Below are 22,064 nucleotides of genomic sequence, written 5' to 3' on the forward strand. Positions count from 1 at the left end.
AAAGAGATCCATTTCACCTTCCACGTACTCGTACACCCTTTGCTAAAAAATAAAAACAAAAACAAAAACAAAACAAAAACATAAACAGACAATTGCTTTCACCGGACTCAAATACTATTGTGGAATGATCTTCCCGCAGATTTAGTTAGATGTTCTCTTTTTTTTTTTCAAACAAAAACTAACTTTTATTCTACTTAATGAATATAACTTGCTTGAATGGAATCATGTTACCTGTTATTTTACAAGATAATTTTGACTGCATGGCGGATCAGTTTGAAGTGTACGTTTACTTTACCCCTGTTTCAGTGTTCATGATCCAATAATCACTACACGAGTATACTTATACTATAAACTCGTTATGAACTTGATTGTAGGTATATGCTCGTATCTTGTGTATTTATATGCATTTTCAATCAGTTGTTATTTTCCTTTCCTTTTCTCTCTCTTTTCTTTTACTTCGTCTGCACTTTGTGGCTTGCTATCTTAGTTTTCATATAATTTTCGTTTTCTACTAGTAGAATAGGTAGTACATGTATTATGTACGTTGAATGCTTTTTTTATTACCTTCGACTTGAATAGCTATAAATAGATAAATTGTGGAAGTAATATGGGTTTGGAATTTTGTTTTATAGTGGTTTACGCTTTACAACTTCGGTTTTCAGTAGACCACCCCTTTTCTATCGATATTGCTTTCTGCCATCTTTGCAGAGTATGCATTGTTTCGGTTAATTTGTTCATATAAATTATAGTGTTAAAAAAACCCAAATAATGGTAATAACTTACAAATCAGTAGCATTATACATTTATTACTAGTTATGTAAACAAACACACGCACACACACACACACACACACACACACACACACACATATATATATATATATATATATATATATACTGAAAGAAATTCGACTGAGGCGGAAATTGGAAGGGAATTATCTCTCGCACTATATTCATATACTATACTAGTATATATATACATATAATAATAATAATAATAATGAATTGAATTTAATTTAATTAAAATGGGTCAAGTCAATTAACTCATTAATCAGTATTAAAGCCATAATAAAATATTAGTCAGTTGCTTGCGTTCCTTGCTCTAAAGATTAGAACCAACACCAACACAAGAGATCGTTTGTTCGAATCCGGCCTAGGGTAGACATATAAATGTATGCCGAATATATCATGGCTATTACAGAAAATGATTAATCGGTGTTTATTTTCGTCAATGTATATGTATATGAAAATCTAAGCAATGTTGTATCCACAATATTATACCCGATCATTTTTTTTTGTACATTATGTGTCGATGGAATCCTAATTCGTCACAGAGTATTCTTTCATTATTTTTTTTTTTCTTTGGCAATATGAAGTATACGTCATTTACACACACACACACACACACACACACATATATATATGTATATATATATATATATTATGTATATATCCTATTATATAGATATAGATGTAGATATAGATATATTGTACATATTATGTCCTCAATAGGTTATGACATTGTTGAACAGTAGCAGATGTGTACATTCGTGACGAAAGGTTAACACTAGTGCATTATTATGAATGAATGAATGAATGATGAATGCAGCGGTAGGAATCATTGAACGTTGAACAGAAATGACTTGCAAGGCTACAAAGCAGGAAAACGCGATGAATTATCGGCTCGGCTAAGGCTCCACGGGGTCTGTGGTCGCTATAGACAGGGGTTTTTCTCAGGGGATTTTTTCAGCGGTCGCTACAGACAGGTGACTGCTACGTTAAGTTTGACTATATATATATATATATATATATATATATATATGCCCTTTATACTTGGTAACAAATAGTGTAGGTGGCAGTGTAAGGTTGGACTACTGTAAAAGTGGATATTTTTGCGCGACTAATCTTTTTTTTTTCCTCAGTTTCGCGTGTTTTTAATTCAATGGAATCAAGACATCAACTACTAGAACGTATGACAACCAAAAATATTTGCGTACTTTTAATATTTTCGTACTGGTTTCTGGTTACACGAAATATGAGCAAAAAGTCGACTGGTACTGCCGTGACGTTTCGGAAGGAAAACAGCGTCCTATACAGCGTTTTCACACAGTCGAATCTGTGAACACACTTTGGACCTTCTGTTTACGCAGAGCGTTCACAGATTCGACTATGTGAACACGCTGTTAACACATTGCGTTTACTCTGTTAAAAACTCGACTTTAGCGCTGTATTTCTTCTCCTTACTTTGTTTCAAGCAGGGTATTCCAATCCTATGGTTTTTTTTTAACTGCAGATTTTAGCCAACTTAGCCCAATGAGTTCTGTGCGACTGACATACACCTTTGATAATAATTTGTAAACGACTATGTTTCTACCTTAATTTTGTCAGGACTTTAGATAAACAGAAATTTTGTAATGTCTATCAATAACACGGAATGGAATGTAGGAGCTGTTATTTTACATTTTGCCTTAGCTATATACGACAATGTACCGGTTATGGTTATGCTTATTGGTTGGGTATACATATTTCAAGTAAACTCTATGAGAGTACTCAGCAAACTGGCCAAATAAGAAGCTTGAAACGCAAGCACAGCTTTGTGCAATTGGGTACTTTCTTAAACAAGAAAGCATTTTTCTTGAGGGTATTTTTGTTTTTTTATCGCATAACGGAAAGAATGTTAGAAAATTATGTGAAGAAAGATGTGTTGAAACGGTGTGGCCTATACATGATGTGGCCTGTTGAGCCTTATAAGATGGGAAAATATGAAAAGTTAATCAAAATGACGCTAAGTTCTAGCAGCGCTGTAACCCGATTGTCGCAGGTTCATCTTCCAAACATTCATAAAGGCATCATCGTTTCGAAACGTAGAAAACTTGGGGCAGCTTTGAGGGCAATCAATGGGGCATGGTGTCCATTTGTTAATTTTTATCACACTGGCAATAGAAAAATAAATTATGTATTTTCAAAAAAAGAATGGATGAATAAATAAATGAATGAGCGAATAAATGAAGGAATGAGTAAATGAATAAATGAATGAATGAATAAATGAATAAATGAAAAGAGCACCACCAATAGATCTTTGTGCATCAGCAAACTTGAGAGTACACTATAGTCTCACTAATGCGTTTCCTCAGAATATTTCTGGTTTTATAGTGGACTTTGTAAAGATTCTCTAATTGGAGGTTGTCGGGTTCTCCAAGGATGGGAATCCCGGTGGCCATCTGTATCAATATCACATTAAATGAATTCATAGATATTTGACAGTTTGTGCATGATATGATATATAATGTACTTTGTGTTGTGGTATTCTGTAACCTTAAACAATTGTTTTTGTTAGTACTCTTGAAAGTGTTTTAACCTGTCATTGTTTTGAATAGACCTGGTTTTTGTATACGTTCTACCCACAACGTCTTGCAATGAACTTGAATAAAGTCATGATTAAACACCAATATGGGCAAGTGAGGAATGGTGTCTATTTATACAAATGAATGTTATCATAATTGCAATAACACCATGTGAAAAGTTTGGAGTAATTAGAGAACGAGGACACATACAAGATTGAGAGCAAGGGTAGACCAATTAGGACACATGCAGGCAAGTTTTTTTATTCATTCATTCATTGTTCTATATTCCATATTTCACACAATTTTACTTTTTTTGCTGTTTCAACACAAGTTCAACACAAGACAGTCAATTTGTGATAGAAATAAACAAATATAAGCAAATATGAATAAATGCAAAACGAGGAACCCATAATACAAACCAAAAGAGATCAATTTATAGCCTGAAAGATAAATCAAATAAAACACCTGTGTGTACGCATCAAACGCGACACGGATTTCTTTTTCTTTGTCCATTTTCTAAAAGGGATTTACATCTGGGAGAATGGCCTAAGGTAAAAGCCCCTTCTCCAAATAACTGAAAATTTGCCGAACATGCAACAGTGTTCCAAGTATACCGTAAAGAATCTTAATTCTAAGCATACAAAAGCTTTCTCTCTTACGTGGGCGGGTGTTGGGGAGGGGAGCATTCCTCTCCTCTCCACCTCCATAAACGTAAATATAGAGTGACGACGCGATGCGGATATAGTGAAGGCTGTAGTATGATTTAGCCATTCACATTTCATCTGATTCTGGATACAAGCTTGCTTACTTTTTCATTTAACAGATTGCATATATTCCACCACAGAAAGTGCACCAGATCCCTGATTTGTTTACAAGAACAGTGAAAAGCTTCCAGATGTGGAATGGGGACACCGACCTACCCTTCCTACACACTCCTCCTTAGGTTCGCCTCCATAAATTCATTGTAACAAGACGCACGCAGTGGCTCAACAGGTGACAGATACCACGATTAAGTCATTCAAATTGTTCCTGGGTATGACATTTTCTTACTTCTGGGACTGAAATATTTGAAAATATTACACCTTAAGTGAGCACCAGATCGATCATTTCAATTCTAAACCAGCAAATGCTAACTCGTGTGGGGAAAGGGACCCCCTCCCACATCGTCCCTTCGGTCCATCTCCATAGATCTTTATAGGGTAGTTCACACCATATATACCTGGGTCCCGTTGCATAAAACTTTTTTAGCAACCTTAAAAAATTCAGGTTGGGATTTGCCCAACCTGAATTTTTTAAGGTTGCTAACCTAAGAACGTAAAATCCGTTGCATAAAAACTCTGGTTGGGAGCTTCCAACCAGAATTTTGTGATTTCAACCGGAAAAAAATCCGGTTGGAGTTTTATGCAACGGGCCCCTGGATACGCGGATAATTATAGACCCTGTTTACAGTGCAGGGCCGGGCCGAGCCGCAGCCGAGACTACCCTCAGAGCTTGGCAAAATGCGCAGCCAATTTTAGTACCGCTTGGCCTTTTGCGCGTATACAGTGAAATGAAGGCCGGCCTCGGCCGCGGCCGAGCCCGCCCTCAGTTTCACTCACTGTAAACGGTGTCTTAGCCACATACATTGTCTCATTATATGACTTTTTACTATTTCTGACTGAAAATTGTGCCAAAAATCCCATCAAAGTGTGAACCTGACTGTGAGATTTCAGTTCTAAATGTAAAAGCTAACTCGTATAAGAGGGGGACCCCCTTCCAACAACGTCCCCGTTTGGTGACGCTCCATAAGCTTTAGTACACATTTAAGACTCATACGCAAATCAAGATGAGACAGCTAACACGATTTAGCCATTCACGTTGTAACTTAATGTTGATTTTCATACCCTCTTTTTGAACGATGATTTATTTTTAACTATACCATCAAAAGTGGTGGTTACCATTGACCCTTGACACACCCCCATCCCCAATGGGCCGCAGTTATCAAAGGTCTATTCTCTTGACCTACGCAGCTCATGAAAAAAAAAAAAATATCTGGCTACGTACCTGAAGTAGCACAATTGTCCCCTAATAGGTCTATAGTACAATGTCTTGACAATGTGTGATGACAGTTTCACACAATTGGCAAAATATTAAATGACATTATCTAAACCTGGCCTTTGACCTTTGACCTCACAGTTCCAAAGAGAATCACTGTTAGGTTGAACATGCATAAATATGTAAGTTTCATGATGATACCTTGAGTTACTTTCGAGATATGGAGGAAAAAGTGCAATTTAGCACTTTCACTTGACCTTTGACCTTTTGACCTTTGACCTTTTGGCAAGAAACTTCCCCAAAAATATATATTGGGTAATACATGCCATACATCAAGTTTTAAAAAAAAAAACCTTCAGGCATACTGCATTTTAAGGAAAGTAGTGATATTTTGAGGAGTTGACCTTGACCTTTGACCCCCTGACCTTTGACCCATGACCCCCAACTTCCCTAGATAATCACTGCCCATCGGTACAAGCATATATACTAAGTTTCATGAAGATACCTTGAACCATTTGCGAGATATGGAGAAAAACATGAAATTTCAATTTTTTTCACAAAATAACCTGTGACTTTTGACCTTTGACCCTGTGACCCTAAAATCCACACAAAGTATTATCCCCCAAGGATATACCCTCATACCAAGTTTGATGTAAAACCACCACACGGTTCTTGAGATATCGACAAAAACAAAACGGGACGGACGGACGTACGGACGGACGTACGGACGTACGGACGTACGGACGGACGGACGGACGGACGGACGGACGGACGGACGGACGGACGACCCGAAAACATAATGCCTCCGGCCACTTCGTTGCGGAGGCATAAAAAAATCTGACAGTAATAATGGGATGTCCTTTTCGTTTGGAGCAGAGTGCAAGGTTGCTTACATGCCTACACAAAGAGTGCGAAAATATCGAATGCAACATACTGAAATGCGTACAGGAAATGAGAAATCCGTAACACAATTCCCTTCTCGCGAAAAAGGAATCGCTTCACTCAGGGTGACTCTCACGGAAACGAATTATTGTTAACAGTTTAACACTGAACACAACGTAAGTGATATCATACATGAAAAACAATTATTCAAGCACACTTTAAACAAGCTTGGCTGGTATAGAAAAGAAACCGTGTATATGCAAGCTCCACTGGTGTTGACAAGGAATCGAAGCAATTATAAGAGACACTGAAGAAAGGAGAAGATAGAAGGAGAGTCCAGTCTACGAATCATCCACAAAAAAAAACACGCATGTTTGTTGCACATGACAAATAATATAACTGGAGGAATGCACCATGTGATTACTGATGTGTGGTTTGCTTTCACGACGACGCGTCGTCGCGAAGCTTGGCGGAAATGACGAGTTGTTATGTTGATGACAATCTGCTGTTCGTCTCATGTCTAGTATGAACTGTGCCCAGAACAGCCCATTCGGCGAATTCATCAGTGTCAGAAGCGCAGGGCAGATGTATTTCGTCTGCACATTGGCCGCATGGTTACGACGTATGCGTACATTCATGATTCGCGATTCATCCTTGAACAACAACAACAACAAGAACAACAAAACCCATTGATGATGACCATCGAATACTTCTCACAAAATCACTTACATCAATCACGATACACAGATACTAGTCGTGAGATTCCCAAGAACATCAATGAAAACAAATCACAATGCAACAGGCCTCACACGATTACGGCAATGAAGCAATACATGACCACGATCACCTGTGACTTTCCATATGAGGGCCTCGTATTACCTACGTCGACGCTGATGCTTGGCTTGAATAGACTGCCATCTGTGTGGTACCGGATGTAACCGGCATTTCCATCGTTGAGGGCTTCTTATTTTGTTTAAGCATCACGCTAAAGAAGATAGTGAAGATGGTTGATACGAGGACGCAGCCTTTCTTAACGCATTTGCAATTAGGAAAGATTCGGAAAGATTATTTATATGATGCGATTTTTGGTGCCATATATATGCCATGAGCAATGAGGACGGACCGTCGTTCAGGTCGATAGCTGACAACCTTGTTTTGGAAGAGGTTGGAAGATGCCCGTTGGTAAGCCAAACTATTCCATTAAAGTACAGGGTATTAGGAGACGAGCGTTGGGTTTAAATAGTCCACCATTTCTAGGCCTCTCTCCGTCCGCAAGGTAGTAGTGATATTCTTCCTAAACACGGCTGTCTGGTCATCCAAGGTGCTGCCGAGTGATGCCCGTCTTCTTTTGTCAGCATCAAGCAGACCTGAACCGCCTGCATGGATGTAGTCCTCGGGCCTGCGCGAAGGGCCTTATACGTGGGGTAGAGTACTGGTCACACCTTGTACACCCACGGTCCGTGTGCAGTGGCTAAGTATAAGCTGGGACATGGCAGCGATATCCTTAGTCGTATGTCTTATATCGGAGTGTCCTGGTATGCCAGTTTCTTGACGGGACAAAAGAGGCCTGCCTCCCTTGCTCCACGGCTGGTGATCCACGACCGCTCTCCACAGATAGAAAGTTATGGGCAATGGAGTTGAACACTCGGTTGTTGAATCCATCTAGGGCTCCGGTGGCTGTCTGGCAGCTCATTCGCCCAGTGATCCGATGTTAACATCAACCCTTACGAGGTTGGGGCGCCTACTGAAGCGGTGTCTCGTTCATGGAGCCAACTTGCGAGAGATGGTAGGAGATGGGTGATTACCTGTACTTCAATCTAACAAATAGATTGTAACAGCCGAGCAATAAACGTACTCCCTCTATCCAGAGTCTCCTACACTCCGTACCTACACCATCTTTAACAGGGGAGTAAACAGGATAGGAGAATGGAGTTAAGTTCACTTGCCTGTTCCCGTACCGCAGTACAGAATTCACGTCAACAAGAGGGTCGAGACCTTTCCGCCGACACTTATGAAGTTTTGGCCTTTCCAGGAGGCTGGCACTTTTACCCTACCTACACACAGATATTTTACCGAGCAGGCAGACACTCATCGGAGAGATAGAATAGTATTTACTCTTGTCACCATTGCATGTTGTGCATTGTTTTCTCGTTATGCAATTATGCGTACACACTTTATGAAATATACCATCTTTTTTTAAAATTGCGCAACATTATATAGATGATGACTGGCGAGCAAGGGAACATACCGAATGTTCCACCCGAAGGGTTTGAAATGGTGTTGAGGGAGATTCTAAGTCCCGAGACGAAGTCGAGGGACTTATAGCCTCCCAAAATAGCATTTCAAACCCTGAGGGTGGAACGTTTGGTACATGTTCCCGACAACAAAAGTCATCATCTGTTACATTATATGGGTTAGTCAAATCACCAGCACAACGCACTCGATCGCTCGCGCAGAGCCAAATTCACTGTGCGCGGGTCCTTCAAATCAAACTTTCGTACACATTACAATAATCGGTCATCTGCTTTTTCACATTGTATGGAATAGGCAAATTTATCCTATCGATTGCGTGGAAAATATTATCGTTCAATCGTTTGATATCTTTTGTCATTTGTTACGTGAAAATGTTTTCCCATGGGAGAACATTACAAAAATGTTCTGCCCATGGGCGAACATAACCAATGTGCCTCCATCACGTGACTATGTTTAGCCAATCACTAACCGGTATTTGACTAACCCATGTAATATTGTGTAATGTATACTTTGTATCATGCATTAATCTTGTTTGATGACAATACAACATAAACGAATTGAATCAAACACCTTCAAGAATGTAGAGAGGAAATGAGTAAGACAGCTCGGTAGGCATGTAGAGGGCGCTTAGATCCTTACTCCGTAAACGACCAGCCCATTCAATTACCACAGTGTTAACTCGACATTCGCCCTTATGACAAGCCTTTCTTACATTATAAAAGTTAATTTCTGATATCACGAATTCCATTTTGTGATATCAAAAAATCTAATTTCTGATATCAAGAATTCAATTTGTGATATAAAAAAAATCGAATTTGTGATATCACAAAATCCATTCTTGATATCACAAATTCGAATTCCTGATATCAAAAATTCACTTTGTGATATCACTGAATGAATTTGTGATATCAGAAATTCGAATTCTTGATATAAAAAATAAGTTTCACGTGAAAAACCAATGGTAATTCGTGATATCACAAAATGAATTTGTGATATCACGAAATAAATTTGTAATATCACTATTTTGAATTTGTGATATCAAAAATGCGAAATTCTAATATCACAAATTCCATTTTGTGATATCACAAATTGAATTATTGATATCACAAATTCGAATATGTGATATCAGTAATTCACAGGGAATTCGAGCGTTAGTTTTGCGCTGAAATTTAACTGTGAATTCGAGCGTTAGTTGAGCGCAGAAATACACAGGGAATTCGAGCGTTAGTTCAGTGCGGAAAATCGCTGTGAATTCGGGCGTTAGTTGAGCGCAGAAATACACAGGGATTTCGAGCGTTAGTTCAGTGCAGAAAATCGCTGTGAATTCGAGCGTTAGTTTAGCGCAAAAACACGAAGTGAATTCGAGCGCTAGTTTTGCGCTGAAATTCAACTGTGAATTTGAGCGTTAGTTGAGCGCTGAAATACACAGGGAGTTCGAGCGTCAGTTCAGTGCAGAAAATCGCTGTGAATTCGAGCATTAGTCTAGCGCAGAAATACAAAGTGAATTCGAGCGTTAGTTTTGCGCTGAAATTTAACTGTGAATTCGAGCGTTATAGTTGAGCGCTGAAATACACAGGGAGTTCGAGCGTCAGTTCAGTGCAGAAAATCGCTGTGAATTTGAGCATTAGTTTAGCGCAGAAATACAAAGGGAATTCGAGCGTTAGTTTTGCGCTAGAATTTAACTGTGAATTAAAGCATTAACTTAGTCCTACCAAAGATGTAGTTGTGGAATTTTCTACATCCAAGCACCATTGCTGCCAACTCCTTTTCGATTTGGGCCCAATTTTTCTGCGTGTGCGTGAATGCTTTGGATGCATAGGCAATCGGTAACTCATCTTGAAGGAGCACTGCTCCTGTTCCTGACTGAGAACTGTCTACACTTAGAGTTACATCTTTGTTTACATCAAAGAAGGTTGCAGAGTTGGAGCTTGAGTGATCATAGATTTCAGTTCTTGAAAGCTTTTTTCTTGTTTTTCTGTCCAATTCCATTTGGCATTTTTGTCAAGAAGTTCTCGCAGAGGTGCTGTCATTTCTGATAGATTTGGTATGAACTTACCGAGGTATGTGATCATGCCAAGGAACTGTTGAATACCACTTTTGTCTGTGGGTGTTTGTATGTTCCTAATTGCCTCTGTTTTGCTTGGTCTGGTTTGAGAACATCAGCGGTTATGATGTGACCAATGTACTTGACTTCGGTTCTATTGAATTTGCATTTTTCTTTGTTTAGCTTGACTTTTTTTTTCTGTGCACTTTTGCAGAACCTTTTCTAGGATTCTATCATGCTCTTCTTGATTTGGTGCAAATACCAATATATCATCCATGATGACTTCAACTCCTTCTATGTCAGAGAATGTTTCTGTCATAATTCTCTGGAACATTTCAGGTGCAACATTGATGCCAAAAGGCAATCTCTGGAACTTGTATCTTCCAAACTCAGTGTTGAAGACACACAAGTCCGAACTGTCTTCATCCAGTTGGATCATCCAGTAGCCGCAATTTGCATCTAGTGTTCAAAACACTTTTGCGCCTGCCAAACGATCACAAATCGCATCCAATGTTTTCATGGGATAGTGTTCCCGTTTTAGCGCGCGATTTAGATCAGCTGGATCAAGACAGATTCGTACTTTGCCTGAGGGCTTTACTACAGTACACATGCTACTGACCCAACCTCTACCTGGGTCTGTTACTTTGGTTATTACACCTTCATTTTCCATTGATGCTAACCAAATTCCGAAGGACCACACCTCAGTTGTGTGTTCAAACTGTCTACAAAAGGGGCATCATCGGTCAGCATGCACAAGCCAGGTAGTGTGTCGCTTCTGTAAACAAGTCGGACACTACCAGCGGGACTGCACGACCTCCATCCACGGGGACAAGACGAACTACGAGTATGCCGAGAAGCCGAGGGAAACATCGACAGACACGGCAAAGAGAAAAGAGAGAACTAAAGGAGAAGAAACTAAAGAAAAAATGAATCAGCTTTGGGGCTGAAGTGTGAATGTAATACTATATAATTCACTTTTCAAAGGTTCGATGTGCCATTTACTGAGCGTGAATGTAAGAGGATTGCGCAATAAAACCAAGCGCAATACTTTTTTCAGGTGGTGTAAGAACCAAAAAGCTGATGTGGTTTTTATTCAGGAATCATGCTGGACATCAGACTTCGAGAAGATTATTAAATGTGACCGTGCACCTCAAAACGAACATAAAGTCGCACACACTGATTTCGCGTGAGGACTGAAAATAAGTGAAATGCGTCAACCTAGCCGAACTTGACTTTTTCATATTTTCTGAAAGAGCGGGTCTTCTTTTACATTATGCTAAAATTTGGTATCATAAAACGGGCAGGAAAGTGTGTTTTTTAGCAGTTTATCTCGAACATTTTTGGAAGAATAGTGTGATTAGGTGTGTCTCTAGAATCCCTTTTTCATTTCTGAAAAACCTTGTCCACACTCTTCACTTTCAACTCTAATAACTTTTGAAAAGATAGTGCTACTGCTTTGAAAGTTGGCATTAATTATGGACAGAATGTGTTAATGAGGCATTCCTAATTTCAGTTCAATCAGATAATCCCTTCATTGTTGTTACTCTGGTGGTTTACTTCCTGTTTTTTGTCCCATTCATCGCACAGCCAGCACGGTCTGGTAAAGATTAAGCGCTTGAATAGACACTGTACTTCAGAGCCTCTTTTCTCAGTTCACACTTTTCCTGAGTTTGTCCTTTCTTTCCGATATTTAGATAGATTAGAAGAGTCCATTTGATTTGAGTTATACATAATCTTAAAGCTTAGTGTCTGCTCTTTCAGAATATGGTCTTAACTAAAAATTCATGTCTGGCGACTTTTTGTTTGTTTTGAGGTGCAGGGTCACAAATGTGAATGGAAAGGAGATGTGTTTTTCTCCCATGGGAACAATCGCTCTAGAGGAATTGCAATCTTGCTAAGAGAACATATTGATATAAGCGTTGTTGGTACATTTACAGACAAAGATGGAAGACTGTTAATACTTAAAGTTGTAAAAAATGAGGTTAAATATTGTTTTGTTAATGTATATGCACCAACTGAAAAAAGGAACAAAGATTCGTTTTTTAAACAGCTCAGTAAAAAAGTTGGAGATATTCAAAAGGAATTTGCGGATTGTTACTTTGTGTTAGGTGGAGACTGGAACTGTGTTCTAGATCCAACAAAGGGCACGAAAGGGTCGAATAGTTGTTATTATAGAACTCCACATAGACTCAAATCAATACTGAAACAAAACGGTTTAGTTGATGTATGGAGGAAGTTGCATTTGAATGAAAAGCAATTTACATGGAGAAATCTAAGTTTGAAAATAGCGTCACGGTTAGATTTTGGGATGATTAGTAAAGATATACTGAATAAAGTAGTGTCAACTGACATTCGTCCTGTTATAAAAGGCGATCATAATGCCATCTCATTGAAATTAAGGATTAATAGGGTAAATAAAGGACCTGGATATTGGAAAATGAATACATCTTTGCTTTGTGACGAACATTTTTGTAGTGGTATCCGAAATATCATCAAGAAATGCACAGATAGTGCTGAGGGATCAAGTGTTATGAAATGGGAAATTTTGAAGATCAAGTGCAGAGAATTTGCTCAGAAGTACAGTAGGAAAATGAGTAAAACAAAAGATAGGAAAGGTATTTTGGAAAAAGAATTATATGTTATTGAATGTGAGTTACATAATCGAGATGATAATGGATTAAGAGAAAAGTATGAAATTGTTAAAGAAAAATGAGAAAAATTGTATAAGAATGAGTGTAAAGGAGCAGGAATAAGGTCAAGAGTGAAATGGATGGAAGATGGAGAAAAGAACACAAATTATTTTTTATCGTTAGAAAAAAAGAACGATGAAACCTGAAATTGATTACTCAATTGAAAGATGGAGGTAAACAGAAATTGGTTACGGACCAACAGCATATTTTGAGAGAGGTTAAAAGATTCTATGAGGAATTGTATAAGAGAAATTTTGTTGATTCGGATTGTGTTAATGATTATGTGTTATCGCAACATATGAAAGAGTTAAATGAAGAAGATCAAAAGCATTGTGAAGGGAAAATGAATTTGAAAGAAATTAAACAGGCAGTTTTTTCTTTGAAGAGAAATAAAGCACCCGGAATGGACGGCTTGCCTGTAAAGTTTTATCAAGTTTTTTGGAATGATGTATGTGAACTTTTAATGAACGCGTTTAATGAATCATATGAAAAAGGTCAGTTGACGGATTCTCAACGCAGAGGACTTATCACTCTGATTTTTAAAAAGGGAAATAGTGATGAATTGAAAAACTGGCGACCAGTTACTCTCCTGAATTGTGATTATAACATAATGGCAACAGTTTTGGCAGTAAGATTAAAAAAGGTGTTATCAAAGATTATTATGGAAACGCAAGTTGGGTATATTAAGGGAAGATTAGGGGGTTTTAATGTTAGAATTGTACAGGATATGATAGATTATATGTCTGAGAAAGGTTAAGAAGGTGCAATTATGATGGCTGACTTTTCTAAGGCTTTTGATGTTATTGATAGATTGTTTACTTAGTACTATGAAACGTTTCGAAAAGTTGAATTTTGGAGCAGAGTTTAGACACTGGGTAGCAGTAATGTATAAACAAACAGTGAGTTCTGTAATTGTAAACGGTTTGATAACAGAACAATTTGAAATTCAGAGAGGGATTCGACAAGGTTGCCCATTATCGGCCCTTTTGTTTGTGATTGCGGTTGAGTTTCTTGCTAATAAGATACGTAAAAATGATGATATAAGAGGTGTGGGTTTCAAGGATTGTAACTGTCAGTTTGAGTTGAAGTTATTACAGTATGCAGATGATACAACATTTTTTGTTGGAGATTCTATGTCTTTAAAAGTTATTTTCAAAGAATTAAATGTGTTTGGAAAAGTGGCAGGACCGAAAATGAATAAAGATAAAACTGCTTTGTTATGGATCGGTCAGAGAGAAAATAGATAGATTTGTTAGATGTAGGATTAACATGGACAGAAGATGTTAGACGATACCTTGGGTTTTTTATTTCACGAAATGAGAAGGTCACATGTAAAGCAAACTGGGAATATAAATTGGAAAAAATGCAACGTCTCCTAGATAATTGGAGGAAAAGAAGTTTGACCTTTATGGGGAGAGTGATAGTTTTTGAAAAGTGTGGTAGTTAGTCAAATAGTACATTTGCTTATGTTTGATTCAGTTCCTGTTATGATTATGAAAAGGTTGAAAATGATGGGTTTTTTTTTTAGATTTTTATGGCAAAGTCGGGTAGAAAAAGTAAGAAGGCGTGATGTTATCAAAAATTATTCAAATGGTGGATTAAAATTGGTGGATGTGGAAAAGCTGGTGTTGAGTTTCAGGTTAAGGTGGATAGGGAGGATAGTTGATGACACGACAGGCATGTAGAAAACCCTTGCTCACTATTGGTTTAACCGTTTTGGAGGTTTAGATTTGTTATTGAACTGTGATTTTCAAGAGTATGATGTTACGTCTATTTTTGGTAAAAATATGCCTTCGTTTTATATTGAAATAATGCGTGCCTGGTCTTTGATAGACAAAGAGATATTGGGAAAGAAACCCCCTGTTGAAAAGAACGTTTTATGGCACAATCAAAGTATTATTTTTAAAAAGAAGCCTCTGTTTTACAAAGAATGGTTTCAGAGTGGTATTATCCGATTAGAAGACATTTTGTTGGGAGGGAGATACAAAACGGTGGAAGAAGTCATGTCATTATTGAAATTTAGAAATAGTAAAAGAAGGGCAATTTTTGATTATTCGAAACTGCGGGAGGCTATACCGAAAATATGGTTGACTCAATTATCTAAGGACAGAGAGCAGAATATGTCATTAATATGTACCCCACATTTAGAAGTTGGAAAAAATGTAAAGAGATTATGTGATTTAACATCGAAATATTTTTATAATCACTTGATCAAGCAAGAAGGAGTATACACCAGGTGTTGTTTTTTCTGGGAAGGCGTACTAGGGATGAAGATAATTTGGCATAATTGTTTTGTACGTAATTTAGTCAAAGTAAAAGATAATAATTTGAAAGAATTTAATTTTAAAGTGTTATATAATCTATTACCAGTGAAGATGAATTTGTTTCAGTGGAAAATAAGTAATAATTTCAAGTGTGATGTTTGTCAGCTAGATGAGGATATAACACATGCTTTTATTACATGCAAACTGAACATAAGTTTTTGGAATTACATTTCTTGGTTAATTCAGCAAGTTTTTCATGTTTCTGTTGACATTAATATTACATTATTGTTAGAGAGCAACGAAGAAGAGGAAGTAGATGATTTTATGAATATAGCTTTTTGGTGTATTTATAAATTTATAGTACTGCGTAATCACAAAGGTGTTGATAATAGAGAACGTAGATTGCGATATGTTTCTATCAGAATTACGGAAAAGACTTGAAGTAAACAAAACACGTTGTGGCAGACCTTTGTTCAATCTTCCAAATGATTTATTTGATTATATGTGAATTTCTCTCTAATTTATGCATGTAAATGAAAATTTTGAGGTTATTTTTGTTGTTTGAAATATGAATAGATGTTATTTGAAAGAAAAAAAACACTGCAAAATCAATGATCTAGCTTTGATATAACGAAGCGTAAGGTACAAAGGTGTAAATTCTACATCACATTGCGCAACATTGTAGCGACTCTTTTTACCGTTCGGATGTTCTGATCTGAGTACACACTGGGCACATCCTGCTTATAATTATGCAGAATGCCAACCAGGAATCACGCTGAATCACAATCTTTTGTCGGCTCCGGGCTTTTTGGACAATGTTTCACAATACATATACATATTCAATTATGGTTCAAAGAAATCATAGAAAAATATCTTATTTCTTGATCACCCTTTCATTCAAAAGCAGTTTACTAACCCTTGAATTACTATTTTGGTAAGTCTTTTTTTTTAACCAGACCCCCGCCCCCCGTGCCCCCCCCCCCCCCCTCCGTTGTACAGATTTCTAACAAAAAAGCAAGAAAATCTCTTCATCGCGGGAATTATGATTATGTGGGGTGGGGCAAATGGTGCGCTTACCTTCCAATATCTTTTTATGCATGGGGGCAACAATTTTTTTTCTTTCAAAAGCAAGAAAATCTTCTCATTTCGGGAATTACTAATTATGTGGGGGGGGGGGGGCAAAATCATAATATGCTTGCCCCTCCGATATTTTTATGGGGGCAACTTTTTTTTTCTGTCAAAAAAAGAGGTAAGAAAATCTTCTTGTCTCTGGAATTATGGAGGGGGCGGGGTGGGCAAAATGATATGCTTGCCCCTCCATTTCTTGTTTTTTTAATGAGGCTAAGGCTCGCTCTTGGGCTGGCAATATGGATTGGTCAGAAGTAACGTACATAGACCCTACATACTTGTAAGTAGCACACGTACATGCAAACGTGTACGTGCTCCGTACCGTACGGATGTAGGACAGTACGTTCGATAGAATAGTAAACACTGTATAGAATACTAGTAGATATGTATAAAATCAGCGCTGCCAGAACTAGGGGTGCGAATTGTTTTTGCCCACAATTATATATATATATATATATATATATATATATGTATATATATATTTTTTTTTTTGTCCCTGGTGCAAAATTGAAGGAAAAAAAAAGAAAATAATTATTTAGCGTCCAGGGTTGAGGTCGTTCGTGAAGTGAAGGTTTTTTTTTTTTTTTTTAAGAATCTGAAGGGGGTGCGTTCGCACCAAACGCACCCCCCCTGGTGACGCCCATGCATTCGATCAAGTTCATCTTTTACTTTTTCTCTTAGTGCTACAGGGACTCTTCGGGGGGCATGCACTACTGGTGTAGCCTCTGGTTTGACTTGCAGTGTTTGTTTGCCTGGCATACACCCAACTCCTTCAAACACATTACGATATTCTGTCGTCAGATTGTCTACATTTGTTTGGCTTTTTATGCCTACTTCCTGAACCATATTGACAAGATTTAGGTCTTCACAACTTTGTAATCCTATGATTTCATTTACATTCTTTCCTCTGACTATCTGAAAGTCAATGGTGTGGTACTGATTCTTGTATTCACAGAGGAGTGTACATTGCCCTACTGGTCTAATCTTATGACCACTGAAAGAAGTTAAAGTCACCTTACTTGATCTGAGGGATGTTTTCTCACGACTATATCCAGTCCATTATATGCTTCTTCCGACATGACGTTGCATTTGGCTCCTGTGTCGACTTTGAATTTTACACGCCGTCTCCCCATGTTGAGATGAATGTTCCACTCCTTCTTCTTAGAGCTGTTAGCATCAGAGAGGTGATCCATCATAAAGTCATCATCCTCATCATGGAATGTCTCCTCCGCCTCATCCACGGGATTCCCAGTTTTTGGCGATGTAGTCAGATGGTGGACGCCAGCTTGTTTCTTTCTGCAGACAGTGGCAAAATGATTTGGGCCTTTGCAATATGAGTATGTTTTGCCATATGCCGGGCAGCTGCGGGGTCCGTGTTTGTTACCGCATTACCGACATGAAAATTTTCTCGATGTCTGCTGTTGTTGTGGAGGCTTTTTTCCTGGTTTAGAGTTCTTGCCTCGTTGAGATTTCTTGACTGCATGCACCTCTTGCACTGCTGATGCACTGGCATTGAGATTAGCCGTTTGAGCATTGGTGACCTCCGCTGTTCGACAAGCATCGATAGTTTGTTGCAATGTCAAATCACTCTTCTCCAAGAGTTTTGTGCGAAGCGATGCGTCTCTTATTCCATAATTCTATCTTTAACGAGACTATCATTCAAGTCCCCAAGCTCACACGTCTTGGCTTTCTGCTTCAAATCCGTCAAGAAATCATCAAATGTTTCTCTGGGTTGTTGAATCCTTGTATGGAATATGTGTCGTTCATACGTTATGTTTTTTTTTTGTGGGAGGAAGTGTCCATCAAATTTTTTGATCAGGAGATTCACATCCTCGCGGTCCTCATCCTCAGCATAATCGAAAGTATTGTAGATTCGAAGAGCTTCTGGACCTGCCACATGCAATAATGTGTTGACTTGCACATTTCTTCCTTTGTTTCCCAAGCCACTAGCAATCTTGTAGATGCTGAATTGTTGTTTCCACGATTTCCAGTTGTCTGCATGGTTTCCTCTTGTTAGTAATTCCCCTGGTGGTTTAAGTGCTTGCATGATGACTGCCAACTTTTCCTGACACCTGTATGCAGCTGATGCTTTGAGCAGGAACTATCTTGATGTAACAGAACCTGTGACAACTCAAGATGTACCAGTGTGCATGGTAGACTGCATACCAATCACATCTGGTACATCTTGATTTGTCACAGGTTCTGTTACGATATCAAGATAGTTCCTGCTCAAAGCATCAGCTACATACAGGTATTTGCCCTTGACATACACAACATTCAAGCTGTACTTCTGCAGTTGCAGTAGCATTTTTGTAGCCGCATTGATGCTGTGCAGAGTGGCTTTTTGAAGGTCGCCTCTAGAGGACGATGGTCTGTTTGCACAGTAATTTGCTAGTCATGATAAACCACAGAGTATGAGGAACAACGCTTCATATGACAATTCATACTCAGCAACGAGATCTGGTCGAAGATATGGGTCAGATTAATGTACTTCAAATTGTCACAATAATGATTGAACATGGAATTGACCTGGAACGAAATGACTGTATATTGGTTTTATTTTAATGTTAATATGTGTAGAATACGTAGTAGGTTTAAGTTTAAGAACTTAGAAAATGTTGTAAATCATTTTGCAAAAATAAAACTTGAACAGAAACAAGTTTGCTTTTCCAAAAAAAGGGGAGATCTATGTGTAGCGCGGTCTGCAACCCAGACTAGCATAGCCCCAGCAACAATGCACATCTGTCTAGGAGATGCCCAATCACAGTTTATCAGTGCCAAATTAGATGCAGTTGCTAGGCACTTATTATGTAACATGTACCCCTGTGAGGAACCAAGAGAACCCTCTCATGTACGCTGCCACATCAGCAGTTAACTTCACTTGCACTCCAGAAGCTGAGGAATAAAGAAGCACTGAACATGTATCTGCTTGTGTCCACGTGTCTTAGTTGTATGGCTGTCTGAACCCACATACATATTATATAGAGACAATCTTTACAATAATTATTCAATTTCTTGCGTGGTTGGGTGTGGTTTTGTGTGTGGGTGTGTGTGTGTCTTCATTCCATTATAAGTAATCATTGAATTGCTCTTTCGTAATCTTGTCGGGTTGAAATGTATTTTGTACTTTCCGCCTGCACTTAGTTGGGCAAATGGGTTAGAAGACCTGCGCCTTTTACCGGCTTAAATCCTTTGCTTTGGAATTTATGTTCTACAGTCTTCGTTGATTAATATATATATTTCTTTATATTTCTTTTTTTGTTCCTTCTTTAATGTCCTAACTTCTTTATATTATTTTTCTGTGGAGGACTTGCTACATCTTCCATTTTCTCCCACTTATCACACACAGAGGTCAGTTTTATTTCTGTCTTGAATTGATTACTAGCTAGAATTTTCGTGAAGATCTTACATTCAATTAAGTCTTCTCGAAAATTACGTAAATACAGAAAATATATTTGCATTTTTCATGATATCATGTTTTTTGTCGAGGGAAGAGGACAAATGTTCGTCACGCAGATCACAGACAAAATGACAAATAAAAAAAAATGATAATATGGATCGTTGAATGTCCTCGAATAAGGAAAAAAGCATCTTCGGAAATTTGTCGGTATTCCTATTGACGAGGTTTCACCATTGGCAAACCTGGGCAATTACGGATCATTCAGTATTGACATTAATCCCACAGTGATGATGGGATTTCTTTGAATTTATCAGCAACTTTACCGCTGGTGCATGTTTTCTCTTAATGAATTCAGAAGATGACAATTATTGATTTCCTCTTCGAAAATACGTTTCAATAAAATGAATTACGACATATTTCAAATACTTTTTAATGTTCATTCCTAATCTTGCTGAGTACTTTATTCAGCTAGCTCCAAAAGGCGCTGGAATGTCTGTCACCGAGACTTAAGAGAGACAGTTTGTAATTGCTTCCGTAGCGATTGGGCATGGAGTAAGATAGCTCTCTGCTTCTTCACTGAGCGACTGACAAGGAGCTACTAAATGCAACATAGATGGGAAACACCTGATAATCCTATTACGAACCTACTGACAAGTACTACAAGCAAAAAAAAAAATTATCTTCGTGAAACTCCGCATTTGTTGAACGTTGTTTTATCACGTGTATTATTCCCACTCCCATTTCTTTTTCACTAATAGCAAAATTGAGTCTACATTTCGTTGACTTTTCAAAGAACGGAACTGCAAGCCGATACACTTCGAGAAGAGAATGGAGACCGGGCTCTACACTATCAGGTTTCTTCTGCTTCTGTTGGTGCTATCAGGTTTTTTGTTATTGGTGCCTGCGCAGCGGAGCATCTGTGACATATGTAAATGTTATTCCGGTTTGCAAAGTGTGTCTTGCGTGAATGTATTCAATGTTCCCAAGTGTTCTTCTTGTCTTGGACATAATGCTTCCAGTGCATTTGTCGATATCGAGGAAATTTATGAACCACTTTCTCTTGACATTTTTCAAGAGTTGACTACGACAAATTTGCTGGTGCTGTACAGAAATTCTCTGAGAAATATTCCGACGGATATGTTCATCAACATGACGGAGCTCCAGACCTTATCACTAGCAGGGAACCTGTTGACAGGAATACCTGTGTACAACAACAATACCTCCCTCAGATCCCTCTCACTTTCAAGAAACGCCATTTCGGATGTTGGAAAACACCTGAGAGAAGATGCCCCAAAACTTACGCATCTTTACCTTTCTTTCAACCGGATCAAGCACTTTACTGCAGATCAGTTTCCAATTAGTCTTCGTTCTGTAGATTTAAATTCAAATTCGATTGAAAAGGTTGACAAATTGTCTTTCAATGACCTCTTTCAACTGCAATCGATCGAACTTGGTAAGAACAGACTTAAAGCCATAATTTCTGGAACGTTTTCACTCCCGTACCTTCGTGTGGTGCATTTAGAAGATAATCACATCTCCTGGGTTGCCTCTGATGCCTTCTCCAGCAGCATTACAAGTTTGACTCTCATCGGAAATAGATTGACTGAACTATACTCTGTCGATGGATTTCCTAACTTGCAATCATTGTATCTACCCAACGTTCGCTTCATCTCACCTGGCCTTCGACGGCTCAACTTTCTTTCTGTTGAAAGCAGAGACAACGGCGTAGCCAGGATTTCATCTTAGGGGGGACGGTTAGTCTGCGAGGGAGCGAAGCGACCGAGCCCGAGCGAGCGGAGCGAGCGAGGGGGGGAGGGTGTGGGAGGGGGGTGTCCCCCCTCCCACGGTAAGAACTTTTTGCATTTGGATGTTGTAAATGGTGCAATTTGATGTATGTTTTTGCGCGTTTTATCGACGTGAAACAGTCCCACTTGTTTATGGTGGCAGTTCATTTTGATGTAGATTATTATTGAACAATTTGCCTATAAAATGGTATATATTTTAGATTCACTTCTTATATTAATTC

Source organism: Diadema antillarum, unplaced genomic scaffold (genome assembly GCF_040938485.1).
Source record: "Diadema antillarum isolate AM-2024a unplaced genomic scaffold, OU_Dant_1.0 seq00000877_RagTag, whole genome shotgun sequence".
In the NCBI taxonomy this organism is placed as follows: domain Eukaryota; kingdom Metazoa; phylum Echinodermata; class Echinoidea; order Diadematoida; family Diadematidae; genus Diadema; species Diadema antillarum.